The sequence below is a fragment of the Rhinolophus sinicus genome, chromosome 1 (genome assembly GCF_057876585.1).
Source record: "Rhinolophus sinicus isolate RSI-liver-muscle chromosome 1, RSI-T2T, whole genome shotgun sequence".
Taxonomy (NCBI): Eukaryota; Metazoa; Chordata; class Mammalia; order Chiroptera; family Rhinolophidae; genus Rhinolophus; species Rhinolophus sinicus.
In genome coordinates, this window is record NC_142501.1 from 209,956,990 (window position 1) to 209,977,090 (window position 20,101).

At 48.8% G+C, this 20,101-nt stretch overlaps 1 protein-coding gene across 2 annotated transcripts in view; it reads left to right on the forward strand.

Annotated features, from left to right (window-relative positions):
* Positions 1–20,101, forward strand: part of SLC2A9 (solute carrier family 2 member 9) — a 150,622-nt gene continuing 130,521 nt past the window's right edge. Inside the window, exons 1-2 of one of the 2 annotated variants that reach the window (XM_088792890.1) lie at positions 1–230; positions 15,909–16,003. The gene's annotated coding sequence lies outside the window, so the exon portion shown is untranslated. The remainder of the gene's footprint in view (positions 231–15,908; positions 16,004–20,101) is intronic. The other variant, XM_019716591.3, reaches the window with a different exon arrangement.

A 20,101-nucleotide genomic window follows, 5' to 3' on the forward strand; every position in this document is an offset into this window, starting at 1 on the left:
AAGTGAACAAGAGTGAGGACAGAGCCGCCCCTGCTGTCCCCTGCAGTCCTCACGGCCGATGGACACACAGGGTGGCCTGACGCACGAGTGCAGGCTCTGACCAGGCTGTCCGGGTTCAAATCCCAGCTCTGCCCTTTGCCAGCAACTTGCCCTTCTGTGCCTCCGTTTCCTCGCCTGTGAGAAGGGGATGACACCACGCGTAACTGACAGGACTGCTGGGGAGTGAGTGAGTATGTGTGACGTCCTCAGCACAATTTGTGAGCAGTGGGACCCCAAATTTGCTAGCTTTTCTCTCCATACTCATGAATGTTATGCTGTTTTTCTTTTCTTTATTACAAAAATTGTGAAAAGGGAAAGGATTGGCTTCATGGTGAGGTCTGGCTTAAGAGCAACAGTTAACATTCATCCAGAGTTGCCTCAGTAGACTGCACGAGGCAGTCATGCAGCTGAGCCTTTCCAGGGACCCTGGGATTCCCCCCCAGCGGCCCATGAGGTGGAGTTTACCGCTTTTATTCCCATTTCACAGATGAAGATGCTGAGGTTCAGAAAGGAGCAATAACAACTCAGAACCCAGCAACCAGGCATGAAGGGGCTGGGACACCTGTGGACAGACGGACCCAGGGCTGTGCTGCTGACAGCTCAGCTTCCCCAGAAGAAGAGTGGGCACGGGGCCAAGGCAGGGCAGGGGGGCAGCAGATGTGGGAAGGAGGACTTCGTCTGCCGGAGTTGAGTCACTGGAGGGAGTTGGTGCCTGGCCCGAGGGCTCAAAGACCAGGTGTCTTGGTGGCACGACAGAAAGAGCCCAGCCCGGACGCCCAGGACGCTGCTCAGCAGGTCACCTATCTGTGCTGCCAGCCCTTGGACCTCAGAAATCCACCTGCCAGCAGAGTTCTACCGAGGGTGAGGCCCAGATGATAAAAATAAGACGATAAAAAGTGGTGCCAAGATGATAAAAAGCAGGCAAAAGGGCCTGGCCTGGATACTAAGAATTTTAAACTTAGTTTCTCCATTTTTAAAACAGAATACTGTATCCAGACGATTTCTGGGTAGATATTGAAGGTTTCTTGGAAAAAGTGACGCTCAGGTTGATTTTGAGAGATGAGTGTGACCCATACCAGCAGAAGTGGAGGGTGTTCTGGATACACACAGAGTATGAGGTGGAGGGGTGCCTTCCCTAGCTAGGTGGGCAGGACTCCGGGGCAGGTGGGCCGGTCTCCGGGGCAGGTGGGCCGGTCTCCGGGGCAGGTGGGCGGGCTGCAGGCAGAGCCAGGACAGTGTCTGACAGCAGGGCTGGTGGACAGGGTGGGATGATGGAACGAAGCGTCTAGCTTACTTATCCCATCTATTCCAAGACAACCTTAGTTCCTTCCAGTAATGTCATGCAGCATAACAGACTCAAGTCAGTTATAATAAGCCACTAAGAGCAGAAATTTGATTTTCATGGAGCACAGGACAAAAGGAGGAAATTGAGTTAGCCATTCAGAAGCTCTTTGGCACTTGGAGAAAATGCAGAGAGGCAAAGGTGCTACCAAAAAGGATTGGGGGACGTTTCCTGAACTCCGCCACAGTGCCTGACTCTACACGCATCTTATTTCATTGGAACGCTCCACCTGCAAAGAGATTCAAATTCCCTTTCCAAAAAGAAATCGTGGCTCAGCATGGCTACATAACTTGCCCAGGGTCACACAGCTAAGTCACCAGAACTATACTATCTATACCATCTTCCACTCCACTGCACTATCGTCCCTGAAGAGACCTACTGGGGAGTTGAAGGAAGATGAAAATGGTTGCTTCTCCAGCATGGTCTGAGGGTGGGATGGACTAAATAGTGACAGCAGCTGAGCCAGGTCTCCTGTTCCCCAAGCGCCAGGCTGTGTGTACAGGACTTTGTGCTGCTGTCACCTGAGGTCCTGAGAACCACCTTATGAGAAGTCCACTGTTCCCAGCTTCCTCCTGGCCTAAGCCTCCACCCTCTGGTGTGGACCAGATGGGTCTTCCTGCTTCTGTGTTGTCCCATCCTCCCGTCTCCCCGGGTGCTAACAACCCAGCTCCACCTGGCTGCCCAAGAGGCCTTTGTAAAGAGCTAACATCACCCCCCTCAACTCCCTGCCAAATTTAGAAACCTCCAATACCTCCCAGGGCTCTTAGCAGTCACCCCACATCCCGAACCTTGTTCTCAACCCGTGGCCGCAGGCTTCAGCCACACTGGTTTCTCAGACCCTCACACACAAGCTCCTTCCCACTCCTTCCGCCTGGACTCTCATGCCACTCCCACCCCACAGCCACATATCAGGTTAATTCTCACTCTTCAGTGTAGGTCAGAATCTCTTGATACTGCCTCTCGTTCTGCCTTACACCACTTTCTAGAGCTTTCCATAATTGCACCTAAACATCCATTCAAGTGCATGGGTGTTGAACATCTGGTTTGCCCTGGAGCATTCTACTGAGCCCATTAAGACGATGCTTTGTAACCCCCCCGGAGAGCGAGCCTGTAGATTCTGAGCTGTCTTGGGCTTCCTGGGAGTGGAGGGGCCTTCTGTCTCGCTTCAGAGAACACACAGTGCCGCGCGTTGCTCTTTACTGGGTCGAGAAATTTGAAACTAATTAGATGGGATCGGTAAACAATGCTGCCAGTTTCCAAACCGCACATGGCTTTCATGAAATTAGGCTTGGCCGGGAGCTCAAGGTCATGGGCCAGTCTATTAGCCACACAAATGACTAAATAATGACAAATCTGATGGCTATGATGCTGATTAAAGCTTAGCTTCTCTGATAGTAGTGGAACATGATTCCTTTTTTCTAATCTTAGAAGAAACCAGAGGGAGTTAATGACGGGTGAGCATGGTAAAATCAGGGTGGGCCGACTACCCTTGTCCCCTACCCCAGGCCTTTGCAAAGCCTCTCCTTAGAGGATGTTACAAACTGGTAACCCCTCCACCCAACCCCACTGGAAGGAGGGCCGCTCACTTCTCTGCCCCTGACGTGGGGCAGAACTGAGGAGCTAGAGTTGAATTCTCTGCAAGTAGCTTCCTAATTCTAGAACAGTCAGCTTTTGGGAGGCTCTAAGCCTCAGTTTCCAAATCTGTAAACCAGGCCTGACGATGACCTCCTGCCTCGGGTTGTTATGGGGTGGGGAGGGGGGTCATGAGGTCGCATGTGCAGTGGCCTGGTCGTGTCTAGTACATATGACAGAGTCAATGAGAGGAATTCTATCTCCTGGATGTGGACCCAAAAGACTGGGAGGGTCTTCCCATCTGGCACAGAGTGTGTCAAAGCATGGAACCCAGGATGTTTTTCGGTTGTTTGTGGAAGAACGTGCTTACTTCAGTTTTTGTGCATATATTTTAATGTCTATTCGACTTCACGTACATCATTGCTTAAGCCTGTGGTTCTCACCCAGGGCCACACCTTCCAATTGTCCAGGGAGCTTATTAATATGCTCCAGGCCAGAGAGGGGCCTGGCTTTGGGGTTTTATACAACACTCTCTAAGGGGCATTAACTAACAGCCAGGCTGAGACCCAATGGCTTAGGGCAAAGCGGGGTAAAAAATATAAAAACTCTACTTAAAGTACCGTATCATCCAGGTGGCGAGCTAAGGCTGAAGTTTGAGAAACACTGATAAGCCTCAAGCTTTGCTTGCAGGCTGCGCTCAGGATCAAGGGTGTGGTGGGGTTGGTGAGTGTTACATTTCAGATGTCCTGCCCCATCCCAGCTCATTACATCAGAATCCCAAGGTGTGGGCCTGGCAAATTCCTGTTCTCATCAGCCTACCTGGCCCTGGTCTTCTGGAGGACACTGACAAGCCACTCGTTTTATGAAGGTCAAGGCCATGATCAAGAGGAAGGCAGACACGCCGCCCGACCGGTGGAGACAGGCAGGGTGCTGGCCAGCCCATGTCAGTCAGTTGCACTGGGAGCCAGCGTTCACCCAGGGCAGCGAGGGGCCCAGAGGCTGCAGTTCTGGGGGATCTGGGGGTTTGGGGGGAAGCCCTCTGTTCAGTGCAGAAGGTAAGTCTTCTCTGAACGTATCCAGCCTGGTTCTCTAGGACAGGAAGGAGACAGGAAGGCAAGGCAAATGCCCAGTACAGGAACACGGTTCAAGAGTGCATTCGGCAGGAGTAGTTCCTGGGCAGTAACTTGCAGGACAGATTGCGAGACAGTAACTCCTCTATTTGCTGTCCAGAAGGCACAGCTGTGAACATCTGGAGAATCCCATACCTACTTAGCCCCCGTTGTGCCCACAGCCTGGTTGAGGTACGTGTTTAGTGACTGCAGAGAATTTGAAGGGTGAAGGGACCATCTGCACCCCCAGGGACAGCCCTGGCAAAAGTCTACACATAAATGCAGAAGAATGATGTGGCAGCAGGCAGACCACTTACCCTCTCTGAGTCTGAGTCTCAGTATATTCCCCTCACAAACGGATTCCTGCAGGGTGATTAGGTGGATGAAATGCAAGGTTTATTTGAGGGTCTAGCACAGGACAGGCTCGTAATAATAACAGTTGCTTATTAGAGGACACACTTGATATACTAGGTTCATGCAAAAGTAATTGTGGTTTTTGCAATTATTTTTAACCTTTTAAACCGCAATACCTAACGTATTAACTTCCTTCTTTGCTTCTGTACCAGACTGCCGCGTAGCTACAGAACCCAGCTAATTCATTTCGGTGGCTCTCTTCAGTGCCTTTAAAATGATCCTTTTGATTCAATTCATCCAATGTGTTCTGGCTTGAGAATTCTCCAGGAAGTGGTGGTCTTTCTTAGCTGGAAGGAAGCCATGTGAGAGGGGAGGTTGAAGTCTGTGATGGGGGGTCAAGGTGGGACCTCTGCTCCTTCTGGCATCCCTTCTCGGGGTCCCATCCAGGAGAACCCCACTTGGCTGGGATGGTGGTGGTTCTTGACTGTTTCCAGCCTTCCAGCCTTGGAGGTGATACTTACCAAGGTTGTTGTTGGAAAAAGATGAGATAATGTAAATTAAGTAGTAACAAGGATGAATGATATTTTTAATTAAATATAGCCATTTACTTACTTAAATACTGATGGATGGATGGATGGATGGATGGATGGATGGATGGATGGATGGATGGATTGTCTGACAGTGATGACTGAAAACTGGGATGGGAAGAACCTCACTGTGGAGGGAGAAGTGCTGGAAAGAGTCCTGGACTAGAACCAGGAACCCTGGCTTAGCTGTGACTGAATCATTTACAGTTCCCTGTGTGACCTTGGGCTGTCTCTCTGCCCTTCAGTCTTATTGCCAGAATGAAGTAGAACTCAGTCCACCTCCCAAAATTCTTGGGAGGATTTTCTTTGATACTGAATGTGAAGGCGCTTTGTAACTTGCAAAGTCCGCAAGAATGTTACTTGTTCCAGTTATTATTGAATTTGCATCACACATGGGTTTTCCACACCAACCTGTGAAAGCGTGTTCAGGACTAACATCTCCAGGCCCCGGAGGCCCAGAAGACACACTCCCCCCACCACATCACTAACTCTTGCTTTGCTTGCAGGGGTCCTTTCCGGGCCCCACAGCCACATTCCTGTAAAGAAAACTCCAAGTGTGAGAAGGTGCCGTGGGGGTAGGGAGCCCAGACACGGAGTGAAACCAAGTCCTCAGTGGCTGCAATATGCCTCTAACCAAAGCGTCTGTTACACTTACACCCCCTCCTCCATTTTGTGGTTCCTACTCATGATTTATTCAGTATTTCTTCTCCTATTAGTCTTGTTTTATCTGTTTTATGTTAGGGTCAGTGCCTTCAAGTCTTGCCGGAAGTAAGTGGACCCTAACAATTAATGTGTCAGCGGGAGTCACAGACAAGCCTGGGATGGTGTTGTAGGGTGAGTTGTGTCTCCCCAAAAGATATGTTGAAACCCTAACCCTCACGATCTCAGAACGTGACTTTATTTGGAAATAGGGTCGTTGCAAATGTAATTAGTTAAGATAAAGTCACACTGGATGGGGTGTGCCCTAATCCAATGTGACTGGTGCCTTCAGAAGAAGCAGACACATTGGCAGAAGGTCATGTGAGAACCGGAACGGAGATGGGAGGTATGCAGCTGCAAGCTGAGGAGTACCAAGGATTGCCAGCAAATCACGAGAAGCTAAGAGAAAGGCCTGGAACAGATTCTCTCCTGGGGGGCCTTTGAGAGAGCATGGCCCTGCCAATTAATACCTTGGGCTCAGACTTCCAGCCTCTAGAACTGTGAGAAAATACACTTCTGTCGTGTTAAGCCCCCCAGTTTGTGGTGCTTCGTTATGCAGCCCGAGGGGGAAATGAACGCATCTGGGGAAACGCAGGCTGCGGGTTCCAGCCCTGCTTTGACTACACGCTGCCTGGGCCTCCTTGGGCACTCTTCTGGACCTCACGTTTCCTGTCTGCAAAGAGAGGGCATTGTGTTGGATCAGGCAGCATTTGCCAATTTTGCTGATAAGCAGAATCACCTGGAATACCTTCAAATTATAGCTTATTAAACCTTTCCTCCGGATTTTCAGAATCGCTGGGTCTGGGTGGGGTCCAGAAATCTTCTTAGGAAACTCTCCAGGTGGTGGCAATGACCAGCAGCTCTGACGGTCTAGGTTTCTCCAGGATCAAGTTTCGCCCCATCACCCCACACGCTGTATGCAAGCCTACCCTGCTTTGTGGGTGTTCGTATCTGTGCCCCACATCCAGATTCCAAACCCAAGAGGACAGAACCGTGTCTGTATCTCTGGCACGTTGCTTGGAAGATGGCCAGTGCTTCGGAATCAGGCATCGAACAAAGCAATACATCGTCTTTACATATAAACATCCTGCGCTGAGATATGTGACCAGGGTACTTGCAAGGTCTCAATCTCGAGCTCTCAAATGCACCTCCCTGCTGCCAGTCTGGCTCAGCCCCCCACTCCAGTTCACCTCCACCCTCCACGCTCTTTCGGAGGATATAAAACGCAGATGCAGTCTTAAGTCACTTGATCCTGTGAGGTGGGTTCCGGGATTTTTCCCTCTTTACAGAGAGGGAGGAAACTGAGATCCAGAAAGGTTAAGTGAGTTGTTCAAGGTTACAGAGCCAGCAGGGGAGCTGGGGTTTGAACCTAGGAGGCTAGTGTCAGCATCTTAACCTCTCCATCATTTCACCATCCGACCACTCAACAGGATCCAGTCCAATCATCTTCTTGTCCCAGCTTATGGGACAAGGCTGGGCCCGTCTTCTTGTCCCACTTACCTCTCTGGAAAGATCACATGTCACTCTCCTCACCTAGTCACTCTGCACTTCAGTAGCTCCTCACCCTGTTGGCCCTTCTCTCTTCACTGTCCTGCTGGAAATCTACTGTTCCTTTCCCTCCAGGCTGCCGAGGCTCCCACAGCCTCACGTCTTTGCGACTGGAACCACAGCCCCGTTGTCTACACGACTCGGCCTCATCCACCCTTCCAGTCTTTGCTCACATGTCACTTTTCTAGTGAGACCTTCTAGGATCATCTTTTTAAAATGTGCAATTTCTCCACTTCCACCACCACTGTCTCCTTTCTTATGTTTTCTCCACGGTACCTATCACATTCTAACACACCGTATCATTTACTTAATGTGTTTTATTTTGTGATCTGTCTCCCTCCTTTTGACTGGCCAAATAATTCTCCAGATAATCCGCCAAAAGAAAACGGTTTATTCGGGAAAAGAAAAAGAAACAGAACCAAGGAGTGTGTGCACCCTCGCCGGCCTGCTCACCACCACCCACATGGGAAAAAGCGGGCAGAGCCCAACAGGGCTTCCCCCTTTATTCGCATCCCTCCCCCGGAAGTGACCATCGGCCCAGCTCCACCCATAGGCCTCCCCAGCAATATGGTTAAGCATCTTAAGATTCCAGTTCTCTTTTAACACTCCCTAGGATGTAAGCTCCATGAGGACAGGCATTTTTCCTGGGTCTTCTCATTGCTCCACCCCGGGTGCCTAGAACCATACCTTGGCACCAGTCAATGTGTGTTGAATGATTAAAGGACTGCGTTCCCGCTGTCACCATTCTCTGTTGTGTGTCTATCTCCCTCCCATGAGTGTGAGCTCCTTCCAGGATGGACTCGATCTGATTCATTTCTGTATCTCCAGCAACTAACAAAGGGCTTGCTTTTTAATAATTCTCCAGGAAGCCTTTGTTGAATAAGTAAATGAATAAGCAAATGAATGAATGCATGAATGAATGAATTTCCTGACAAGAGCTTGCTTGGCAAAATGCAGCAAATAGGTGTCCCTGAGTGGCCTCACCTGTGGCTGTTTCTCAGGTTGGAATGAGCCCCCAACACACCCAGCCGCTGGGATGTTTATAGCCCCAGGGACACATTCAAGGCTGTAAAAGTTGAATAAGGTCATTAAGTTCAGCAGCCTTGGGAGAAACAGTGACATTGGGGGTGGTGGGTGTCAGTCTTGACTCTGTCCCTCCCTTGCTCTGCTTCTTTATCCCTCACCTGGAGGGAGAATTGCCTTCCCCCTACCTCCTCAGAGAAACTGCCCTTCTCACCCCAGTCCCACAGAGGAAATCCCCCGTCCCCCCAGCAGCTGCTTCTCAGGAAACTGAGAGGAAAGAGGAAGCTGCTCCTAGCGACTTCTTAGGCCAGCAGCACTTGAATTTGCTGTTTTGTTTTTTTCCTCCCTGTCCCCTTGCCCTGGCCCAAGCTTTGGCAGACCCAGAAAGTAACTGCCCACCTTGGAAGGTGAAAGTGCTTGTGGGTCTCCCCTCCAAATCAATTGCTGGTTCTCCCCACTTAGAAGGGTTGTCACAGGAATGACTGCTTGCTGGTTGGAAGTGGGACGAATCAGGGAGTCCTGAAGGGCAGTTGCTTTTATCCAGGGCTCCTGTTTAGGAGGAAAGTCCCGCTTTGTTGGAGAGGTCACTTGGTATTCCCTCCCCAGGGGTGTGAGTCCTGGAGATTTTCCTGGAGCAGAGTAAGGGTCTTTGCTGCCTCAGAGCAGAAGGTAAGCCTGAATTCTCCAGGCACAACCTCAGCAGGGAAGGTGGGGCCGGCAGCTGAGGCTCCAAGGTTAAGGGCATCTCAGAAACTTCACTTATCTGGCTGGAAGGAATGTCCTGTTATCTTAACCCTCAAGCAAAGAGCCAGTAGAGGAGACAGATTTAGAACTCTATTGAACACACAATTCAAAGGGATTCTGTTCACATTTTTTTTTTCCCATTTATGCTTCCATGAAAGTGTAGGTGGCAGTGGTGGTGGTAGTGGTGGTGGCAGTGATGGTAGTGGAGGTGGTGGCAGTGGTGGTGACGATGGTGATGGTGGCAGCGGTGGTGGCAGCGGTGATGGTGGAGATAGTGGCAGCGGTGGTGCCGGTGGTGATGGTGGCAGCGGTGATGGCAGTAGTGATGGTGGAGATGGTGGCAGCGGTGGTGGCAGCGGTGATGGCAGTGGTTATAGTGGTGGTGGCAATGGCGATCGTGGCAATGGTGGTGGTGGTAGTGGCGGCGGCGGTGGAGTGGGAAGCCAGGGCAAGGAGAAGAGGCAAGAGGCCATGGCAGCAGCTCTGACTGGGGTGGAAGAGCTGGTTTTGATGAAATGTGTCAGATTCTGGACAGATCTCAGGGACAGGGTAGGGTGTGGCTAGCAGGTAGAGTGGTGATGCCACTTACCTAGGAGGGAAAGACTGTAGAGGAGATGGTTTGGTGGGGGATCAAGGGGGTGTCTAATAACGTGGGAGTCAGCATGCAGATGGGATCAGAGCCGCTGTGGAGAGAGTGCAGAGAGAAGAGGATGAGGGGACAGGGAGGAGGCCCCAAAGAGGAATGTGGAAAGAGGCCGGTGAGAAAGGAGAGAACCAAGTAGGAGCTTAGCAAAGTAGCTCAGATGAGCCTTTCCAGGTCTAAGGAAGGTCAGGGCTGACCAGCATCTACCCAGCCTTTCCTTCAACATCTAAAGCATGTGCTGAGTCTCCCCGGGAATCACAAGGTCATTGAGACCCGCTCAGGGCCGGCAAAGGCTCCTTCGTGCTTGTTAGTCAACTCTGGCCAAGCAGGAGAAGGAACTGGGAGAAACTCTGAATGAGCAGCTAAGTACAATATAAATATTTATGTTGGACTCTTTCAATTTCATGAATGATTGACTTATAGATGTTAAAAATAGGTACAATTCCCGAGTCTCTGCTAGGTGTTGGGTGTTAATGTCCACACATTATCATTAACGCACACGCAGGGACATGTTGTCATGCTGCTGACACAGGTAAAGAAGCTGAGCTGAGATAGGTTTGACAGAGTTGCTGAAGGTCACACAGCTGGTTGGCGGCAATGTCAGGGATTGAAGCTGGGTCACTGTGGTGGCCAAACCCTGCTCTTCCTGCTGAAACCAAACTGATGAGTGAGGAGGAGGGTCTGAACCTTAGAACAGTTCACTCTACTTTTTCTTTTTTAAACAGTTGAATTTTTAAATTTATTTCAAAATGATAACTCAACCAAGGCATAGGTCTGCCCATGAACTACTGTGGAGTGAGAGCAACAGTCCCATGAGGGCTCCAGTCAGACCCCACATGGTGCCAACCAAACTTGAAATTGGCAGAGATAGCCTCTTTAATCATTGCAGACTTTTAAAAGTTCTCCATCCGAATTTCTAAATATCATACAAAGCACTTTTATCATGTTTTCTTTGGAAAATGTTTTTAGCAGCCAAATAGGATGACGTTTTTTTCTTACTTCATTTGGATGAGTGTAGTAGTTATATGTTCACTTACTTAAAATTAGAGAGGGGGAAACAGAACCCCCCTGGTGAGGCGCGCCTCTCACTACGGAAGGCTCCCACGACCAGAAACTCATTCGACTTTTCTACTTTTTAAATGACTGAAATTCTGAGGGCGTCTTCAGTGCTGCATTTGAGTTTATTGACTTTTGTCATCAAAAAGGATTCTTTTTTTATTGTGTTTCCACCCACATTGTCGAATCTACATCAGGACTGGCCCTAGGCAAAATTGTCTGGTTCGTGGGCTTCCTGGTCGACCTTCCAGATAAGGGACCTGAGTATGAAGAGGCCTAAATGCAGCAGCCAGGAGGAGCCGAATGCACTAGCTGAATTCCTGGTTATGAACAACTCAAACCCACCCTGGTGGACTTGGGTAGAATAGGAGTTTAATGGGCAGATAGTGGAAGCTCATGATTGAACTAACAGAGAAACTATGGATCCAGGTTCTGAAAACATGCAGAAAACATGGGAAGCAAACAACAAGAGAACAGCCCGCTCAGGAGGTCCCTGACCCACCACTGCTGGACAATTGGTGCATCGTCACCGGCCTCTCTCTAGGCTGACACCTCTGCAGAGAGAGAGAACGCTTCCTCAGTGGGCCCTGCCTCTCTGTGTCAGATTCAGCGTCCAATGTTGGCAGGACCCCCCACCTTGTCAGCAAGGACCTTCACAACCTGCTTACGTCACACAACTGGTTGGCAGCGGAGCCAGAATTTGAACCCACGTTGGGGGTGCCAAAGCCTTTCTTTTCTTACCTCATGTGAACGAGCAAGGAGGGCCTGAATCTGGGCCGAGGGAACGGCAATCTGCGATTTGAGTTTAGGAAAGCCACTGGAAGCTTTAAGCAGGGTGGGTCACCTGGTCTAGTTTTTGCCATAGGAAGCCACTCTAGATGTCACTGTATGGAACCATCTGGGGAGTGGGGGATAAGCCGAGACAGCTGTCAGGAGGCTGTCTCCCAGGTGAGACGTGATGTCATCTACTGCAGATAGAATGAGAGCAGGGTTGATGAGAGTTTCCATGATTTGGACAGGCACTGGGAAGGAATCTAGGGGAAGGAAGGCGTCTGCTATTTGGGGCTGGGAAACAGGGGGGTTGGGAACTGGAACAGGGATAGCGGAAGTTCAGTTTGGGACCTGCTATGTTTGAGAAGCTTCTAAGCCAAGTGAGGGCACTGACTGGGCAGGGGAACAGGTGAGTCTGGATCTTGGGGGAGAGGTCTGAGCTGGAGGGATAGATTCGGGAGTCAGCAGCATGTTGATGGTTTCAAGGCTATGAGCCTGGATGAGGTCACTCGTGGAAAGAGTGAGGGGCTTTGGGCTGAGTCCTGGGATGCTCCACTACTGGACATCTGGTAAGTGACAGGGAGCAGCTGAATGGACTAGGAAGGAATAACCAGGGAGGCTGAGGGAAAACCAGGCCAGTATGTTGGCTGGAAAGGAAGTTTCTAGAAGGACCCAGAAGGAAGAGGAGTAGTCAACTGCATCAAAGCTGATGGCAGGTTATAGGGAATTGACTGTTGACTTTGGATCATTCATGTCCTCAAAAGAGCAACTTGAGTGGAGTGGTGGGTCAGAAACCCTGTGGGCAGGAGCTGAGGAGAAAATGGAAGGTGCAAAGTGGACACAGTGAATTCTCTTTGGGAGAGTTTTACCATCACGCACAGCATGGGAAATGGGGTGACAACAGGGGATCAAAATAAGTGTTTTGTTCTTTTTAAGTTGAGGTGAAATCACTTAACATAAAATGAACCACTTAATTTTATTTTTTAAATTAACCATTTTAAAGTAAACAATTTAGTGGCGTTTAGGACATTCACAGTGTTGTGCACCCACCATCTCTATCTGGTTACGAAGCATTCTTATCATCCCAAAGCAAACCCGTACCCATCAAATAGTTGTCCCCCACTTGCACCCGCCCCCAGCCCCTGACAACCACTAATCTGCTTTCCACCTCAATAGTTTGACCTATTCTGAATGTTCCATTTAAACAGAATCATAAAACAGGTGACCTTTTGTATCAGGCTTTTTTCACTTAGATAATGGTTTCAAGGTTCTCTCATTGTAACATGTATCAGGACTTCATTCCTTTATGTGGCTGAATAATAGTCCATTGCATGGAGAGACCACAGTTGTTTATCCTTTTATTAGTTGGTGGACATTTTGACTGTTATCACCCTCTGGCACTGCTATGAGCATTCGTGTTTAAGTTTTTGTTTGAACACCTGTTTTCAATTCTCCTGGGTATATGCCTAGAACTGGAATTATAGAAGTATACTGGATCATATGGCAATTCTGTGTTTAATTTTTAAGAAATCAGTAAACTCTTTCCGCAGGGGCTGAACCAGTTTACATCCCCACTAGCAATGTACAAGAGCTCGCATTCCTCCACATCCTTGCCTACACTTTTTAGTTTTTTCTGTGTTTTTTTAATTGGTGATATGAAGACATTTTTGTACATAGCCTGGGATGACCCAATAAGGAGGGAGACATTGATGATGCTGAAGAGAAATGGGGTAGTTGCTGCAGGGAAATCCTTGAAAAGGTGAGAGGGACGTGCCCACACGACCCACAAATGGGAGGTGTTTCTAAGTGGGAAGTCTGGATGCCGAGCTGCCAAAACAAAGAGAGAAATGTCTCTGACATCAAAGCCCTGAGGCTGGCTCAAGGTGCGTGTTCTCTCTGGGGAGGAGCTTCCCCAAAGAGCAGCAGGCAGTGGGTGGTCTTACTTCAAACCTCAATTCTCATTCACAAGTCCTGGTGTTTGGGGCAAGTGGGGTGACCTCTAGAATCCCAGTAGGCTCAGCCATAGAATGGAGATAGCAAAACTTCAGTGGCTGCTTTCAGGATTAAGTGAGGCTATATATCATCAGTGCCTGGCACATAGTAGGTGCTTACTGCGTGTAGGTGCCTGGCACATAGTAGGTGCTTACTGCATGTAGGTCCCTTCTATTGGCTCATCCTTCTGAGTAGATTCTAAATTAGCCAGTAGGAGTAACAGGTCCACCCTTTTCAGTATTTAGCACTATGTTGACCACATAGTAGGTGCTCCACAAACAGTTGAAAGAGAATCAATAAAGACACAAGAATAAAAATAATGATCAATAAAGAGATTTCCCGGTAATAATAATAGTAAATATTTCCTGGGTGCTTGCTATATGACAGGCAATTCCAAGGGCAGTATCTAATCTGATCTCCCCAACATGACCTTGAGATGCGTATTTCCTTGCCACTTTGCCGAGCGGCCTTGTCCAGTGTGACATGGCTGGGGAGCAGGAGGCTGGGAGTTGAGGTCTGAAATCAAATCCCAGGCTCTCAGTCATCATCATCTACTGTCTACATGCTGCGAAACCAGTGGTTGGATAATCAGAGGGTGGTTTATTGCGGCTGAAAATGAAACCATACTACTCACTGCATGACGGCCAATAAGCCGAGTGACAAGGTGTTGGGATCAGGAAGGAAAGGACTTTATTCAGAAAGCCAGCAATGCAAGATGGCAGACCAGCATCTAAAGAACCACCTTAAGAAAGTCCAGAATTCAGGTTTCCTTTACGTCAAGGGGAGGCGGAAACAGGAGGGGCTGAGGTCAGGAGGTGACTGACAACTGTAGCCATCTAGGTGCCAGAAGGGTCCAAGGAGGTGAACTTCTTTGTTCTTGGTCAAGAATTCCAGTTGCTGTGGTTTTGGTCACTGTTCCTACAAACCTTTGACAAACACTCATTATTTTGGTACATACTTCCTTATCTCCTCAGGGGAGGCAGTTTTAGTAAGGAGCTGTTTTTTTGTTTTCTTTTTCCCCTACTGATTATTATGTCTACGTACAAGACTAAGCAGCTACGCAGAAGCTAGTATGCGTAACTTAAAGGTTTGGAAACAAGGCAGGCTTGAATGAGATGCAGTCGGAGAGCCCAGGCAATGCACTCTGTTACAAAAAAAAACATCAAGAGAGACGTTGGGTGACTGCTTGGGGAAAGGGAGGGTGGGCACCAGCTGGATAATTGTGGAAGATTAGAAAAGACTGGAAAGCAGTGCCATTGCTCAGAGGCAATCTCCATCTTGGTGGGTTTGCATTTCCTTAAGCACAACTGAAATCACCTGGGCACAGAAATGTTATTTTTCTGGTGTATAGGTTGTGTCGGACATTGGAAGTTGATTGATAAAGACACTTTGGGCAGCTGTCTCCGAAGGATCAGGTGATTTCTTCCTGTTTACCAAGCCATCCCTTTGTCAACATCAAGGCACTGGGGAAACACAATTAGCCATGAGAAGGTTGCCCAGTTGCTCTCAATTGATGCCCAGGGAATCAGATGGGCTTTTCCAGGTCCCCAACCCATCCCTGTGACCCAGAGCCTGAGTACGTGCAGGAGCCAGGCACAGCATGGCTTTCCCATGGTGGGTGGGACTCCTGGGCAGCCATCTTTCAGTGCTGCACCCCAGAACCATCCTTCACTTCCCATGCCCTCATCTCTCTCTGTGAACTGGTCAGGAGGAAGCTTTTGGTGCCCTTGGCTGAGCTTGGGCTTGCCCCGGCTGCCCAGGCACAATCTTGGATCCCTTATTTCTTTCTGCCACTCCAGCCCTGTTTACCTCAGGGTCCTGAAGGGAGAGTAGGCTTAGCACAGGGTGCATCAATTTAGAGCTAAAGTAAGAGGTCAGGAGGTCAACGAGGTTTCCAGCAAGTAACAATGGCACAGACCATGGGGGCAGCATGTCCCAGCTGATGGCTCTCAGGAGAGGGGGGTGGGGGACTGTCCCGGGGCTGATTTTACTCCTGTGTCAATAATCTAACAAGAGTTAACCCCTCATCCCGCTCCTTTGGGTTTAGGACTTGATCCACCTGCATTCACGCGTGATCTGCTTTCCAAGTCCAGCAGCTCATCTCACCTGACCCTCAGCACAGCCCACGCAGGTTGCTCCTGCACCAGTCACACCATCATGTTAACGAGAAGGGATTTGACACACAGGAAGGTCAACCGTTAGTTAGCAGTGGCTTCGCCAGGACACCTCTGCCTCCGACTCCTGGCCCAGAACTTGTTCACCTACACCTGGGCATGTTTTTAATAAGCCGAGCTGACCATCAATCATTGCTGTTAATCATTTATCACTTGTCAAGATAGATATCACAGAATGTTTACAGTGACAGCTGCCCTGAGCTGTGAATGGATGTCATGTAATCATTAACACTGTTTTCTTTCCTAATTTCCCAGGTTTACAGCTGATTTCACTGGGAGCGGATCTATCCGTGAAGCGTATTCTGTTCGCTCTTTAGACCGGAGCAGGCGAGGGAAGCCCCAGGAGACAGGTAAGTTGTGCTCACAGACTTGGGTCAGCTTTGGCGATGTTTTTGAGAATGACTGGGTAGAGACCAGAGTAGAGACAGAGTAGCTGGAACAAGGGATTTGAAAATCTACGTGGTGATGATTAAGTGGAAAAATAGACAGAAAGTGCATTGGTCTGACAAATGTTAATATAAAAATGAAATTGAGTACGAGCCATTATGACGATAGTTACTACTATGGCTGGTAATCTGGTTCTCTCTCTCTCTCTCTCTCTCTCTCTCTCTCTCTCTCTCTCTCTCTCCTGCTGTTTTCCACATTCCTTATCAATATGTTGTTTTAGGATTAGCTTTAGGTCCATGCCAAAGTTAACAGAGAATTAATCCTGAAAATGAAGAAGAGACTCACAGCCCAGCGTTAATCAGAGAAGCTGGGGACCAGGGTGTGTGTAGCATTTCTTGCTCAGAGCTGTCACCCAGCGGCTGGCTGGAACCACTGGGCTTTGCTAAGCAGGGTAGACAGTGTTCAAGGCGCTGGCTCCAGGCACTTCGGGGATGGTGGGCCCCAGCTTGCACCAGCCAGTTGGGACAACAAGCCCACCTTGGCTGGCTGCCGACTTTTTGCGGTGTATTGGTGTGAGTCATTGCGTTTTTGTTTTTGTCCTTTCACCCCACACAGGCTTATGAGGGTCTGACTTGAAGTGGTCAAGGCTCAAACCCGACCTCTGGGACGGGTGGGGTGGGGAAAAGTACTTCTCTGAGGCTTGCTTGCTTTATTTCTAACATGGCAGCCCACAGCGTCTTATGCATGGTGCCCGCGAAGATTTTATTATCAGGAGAGGAGCTACAGTAGCAGCAGAGGTGATTTTCTAAGTACTTAACCCCAGCTACCACCTACGTAGGTAGGGGCCAATTAAATTGCCAGGAGCAGTGGCCTGCTCTCTGCAGCTGCTGGCTTGTGGCAGGTGGGCATTCGGGGGCATTCTTGAGCTGTGGGTATTCACCAGTGGGCCTGGCAGCGTTTTGACTTTTTAAGAACTGGCACGGCCACGCTGGTGGGCACTAGCAGTGTATTAGATATGAATAGCAGCCATATTACTGCAGACCAAAAGGGCAGGGAGCTAGCATTTTTTAGAACCTCATGCACAGAGCTTGTATTTATTTTGTTGTTATTTATTTTTCCATTTAAACCTTAGAGAACTCTTTTGAGGCAGTTGAGGGTTCTTCAGTCAAACACCAAATTTTTATCCCCCCTCCTTTTTTCTTGACTAGTTCTAAGACCCCATCCATTCCACGAGGCCCTTGCAAAGAAGAAACACCTTATCTGGGCTCCGCAGAGGCCAATTGCAGGGAGTTTGGAGATGACAGTAGTTTGTTCTCCTTTATATTTACCTCGTGCTTTGCATACATTCACTTAGTTAACCCTCACAGCAGCCCTGTGCTGAGATCCTGTTATTAGTCCCCACTTGACATAAAGAAACGGAGGTACAGAGAAGTTAAGTACCTTTCCCCAACTCACACCGCTAGTGAGCTGTTGAGCTGGGATTTGAACCCCTGGCTCCATGCTGCCTGGGTGCAAGCTCTCTGCATTTGGTCCTGTACTGCACAGGCGGGCAGCTTTGCACCTGTGACGTGACATCTCAGGATTGATGAGGTCATTCTCAGCTCTGTGGTGGGCTCTGTGGGGTGGGTGGGGGGTGCGTGCAGGCTCTGCTGCGTCCAGTTCCCCTGGGCGGCAGCTCTTTATTGACCAGCAACCCTCCTCCATTTCCCTGCTGGCTGGAGAGTGGAAGAGGGGAGCTGGCTGTGACCCAGAGGAAGCACAACTCCCCAGCCACATGTCCTCCTGGTGCCAGCAACATCCCCATTCAGAACATGTTCTCTGGGAAGAAGGCACAAGTCTCCGTGTGCTGGTCGAGGGCACCTCACCTATTTCAACACAGAGGGTTTATTCAGCCTCTGGATTTGGGTCTGCCGAGCACACGGTTAAGGCCCTCCCCCGTGCCCACGTTCCCTGCCTTAATGACATCCCACGGAAACATTGAACACACACCACAATTTGGTGACGTCCATCACTGCCTTCTTGTCTCTTTCCTCCACATTCACAATTGTCCTCTGCTCTGACGTGGATTTTAGGAGGTTCCAGCTTTGGGCGGACAGTGTACATCCCAACCAGCTCTGACCACAGCTCGAATCATGTCTTCTCTCAGTTGTTCTCCAGCCTAAAGCCCCACTGAAGCTTCACGAGCTCCCTCATGTGCCCATCGCCCCTGTCACTCACCCTCTATCCTCCCCTCCCTCATGAACACCCCACACTGGTGAGACCCACTGGCTTCCTTCTTAGTACTGAGCCGGGAATGGCCTTCCACACCATCCTGCTCTCCGACCAGCTGCTCCCCAGATGTCCCTGGTCACTATTTCACAGCTTCGCGAATCTGCCACTTGCCACCCTCCTTCAGGTCATTTCTTGGCCTTGTGCTTCACTGAGACTATAGACGCCATCCGACAGAAGTCCCCCATTTCCCGGCTTACTCACCTGCAGCCCTAACCCCTCAGGCCATCCTGTGACTCCTCACCCCCTGCCTGCCCACTTCTCTGCTCCGCCCCACGCCTATTGTTCCAGGAAGACTTGTCTACCCCGGGCTCAGTGGTTCACCACAGATGAGCACTCACGTCCTCTAACCGTTCTTGTCTGGCCATTCATTTACTTATTTTTATTTTTAAAAAATTTTCAATTAGAGTTGACATTCACTATTATATTAGTTTCAGGTGTATAGCATAGCAGTTAGATGTTTATATAATTTACCAAATGATCACCCAGATAAGTACAGCACCCACCTGGCACCATGCACAGTTATCACCATATTATCCACTATGTTCCCTGTGCTGTACTTTACATCCCCATGACTATTTTGTAACTGCCAATTTGTACTTCTTAATCCTTTCTTTCATCTTTTCACCCAGCCCCCAACTGCCTTCCCACCTGGCAGCCTTCAGTTTATTCTCTGTACCTGTGAGTCTGTTTCTGCTTTGCTTGTTTGTTTATTCTGTTCTTTAGATTCCACATATGAGTGAGATCATATGGTATTTGTCTCACTCTGACTTATTTCACTGAGCATAATATCTTCTAGATCCATCCATGTTGTCACAAATGGTAAGATTTCATTCTTTTTTGTGGCCGAGTAATACTCCATTGCATAAATGTACCACATCTTTATCTAATCACCTATTGATGGGCACTTAGGTTGCTTCCATATCTTGGCTATTATAAGTAATGCTGCAATGAACATAGGGTACATGTAGTTTTTCAAATTAATGTTTTGCATTTCTTCAGATAAATACCCAGAAGTGGAATTGCTAGGTCATAATGTAGTTCTATTTTTGATTTTTTGAGGAGCTTCCATACTGTTTTCCACAGTGGCTGCACCAATCTGCAATCCCCCCAACAGTGCATGAGGGTTCCCTTTTCTCCACATCCTCACCAACACTTGTTGTTTGTTGATTTATTGATGATGTCATTCTGATGTGGGTGAGGTGGTATCTCATTGTGGTTTTGATTTGCATTTCTCTGATGATTAGTGATATTGAGCATCTTTTCATATGTCTATTGGCATCTGTGTGTCCTGTTTGAAGAAATGTCTGTTCAGGTCCTCTGTCCATTTTTCAGTAGGATTGTTTGTTTATTTTGGTGTTAAGTTGTATGAGTTCTTTACACCGGGGGTGCCAAAAAATGTATACAAATGGACACTTTGGTCAATGTTGCTCAAGCAGTAGTTCGCCGTAATCAGAAGTGTCTGGACGCTGATGGTCACCACTTTGAGCACCTCTTATAATTGCAGAAGTCACACGTGACTTGTATTCATCTTTTGTTATCGGTATATACTGAGTATTACAACTTTAATACAGTTTTCCTTTCTTAAAATGTGTATAATTTTTTTGGTACCCTCTGTATATTTTGGATGTTATTGTCTTGCCATTTCCAGCACCTCACTCTCCCTGTTCCCTCCAGCACAGTCTCCTTTTCCGTTTTCCCTCCCCCATCTGCTCTTTCCAGCTTAGAGTTCCTTAGGGCTCTTGTTTCTACACTCCTGCCCTGGGTGACCTTACCAGATTCAGAGGTGGTAA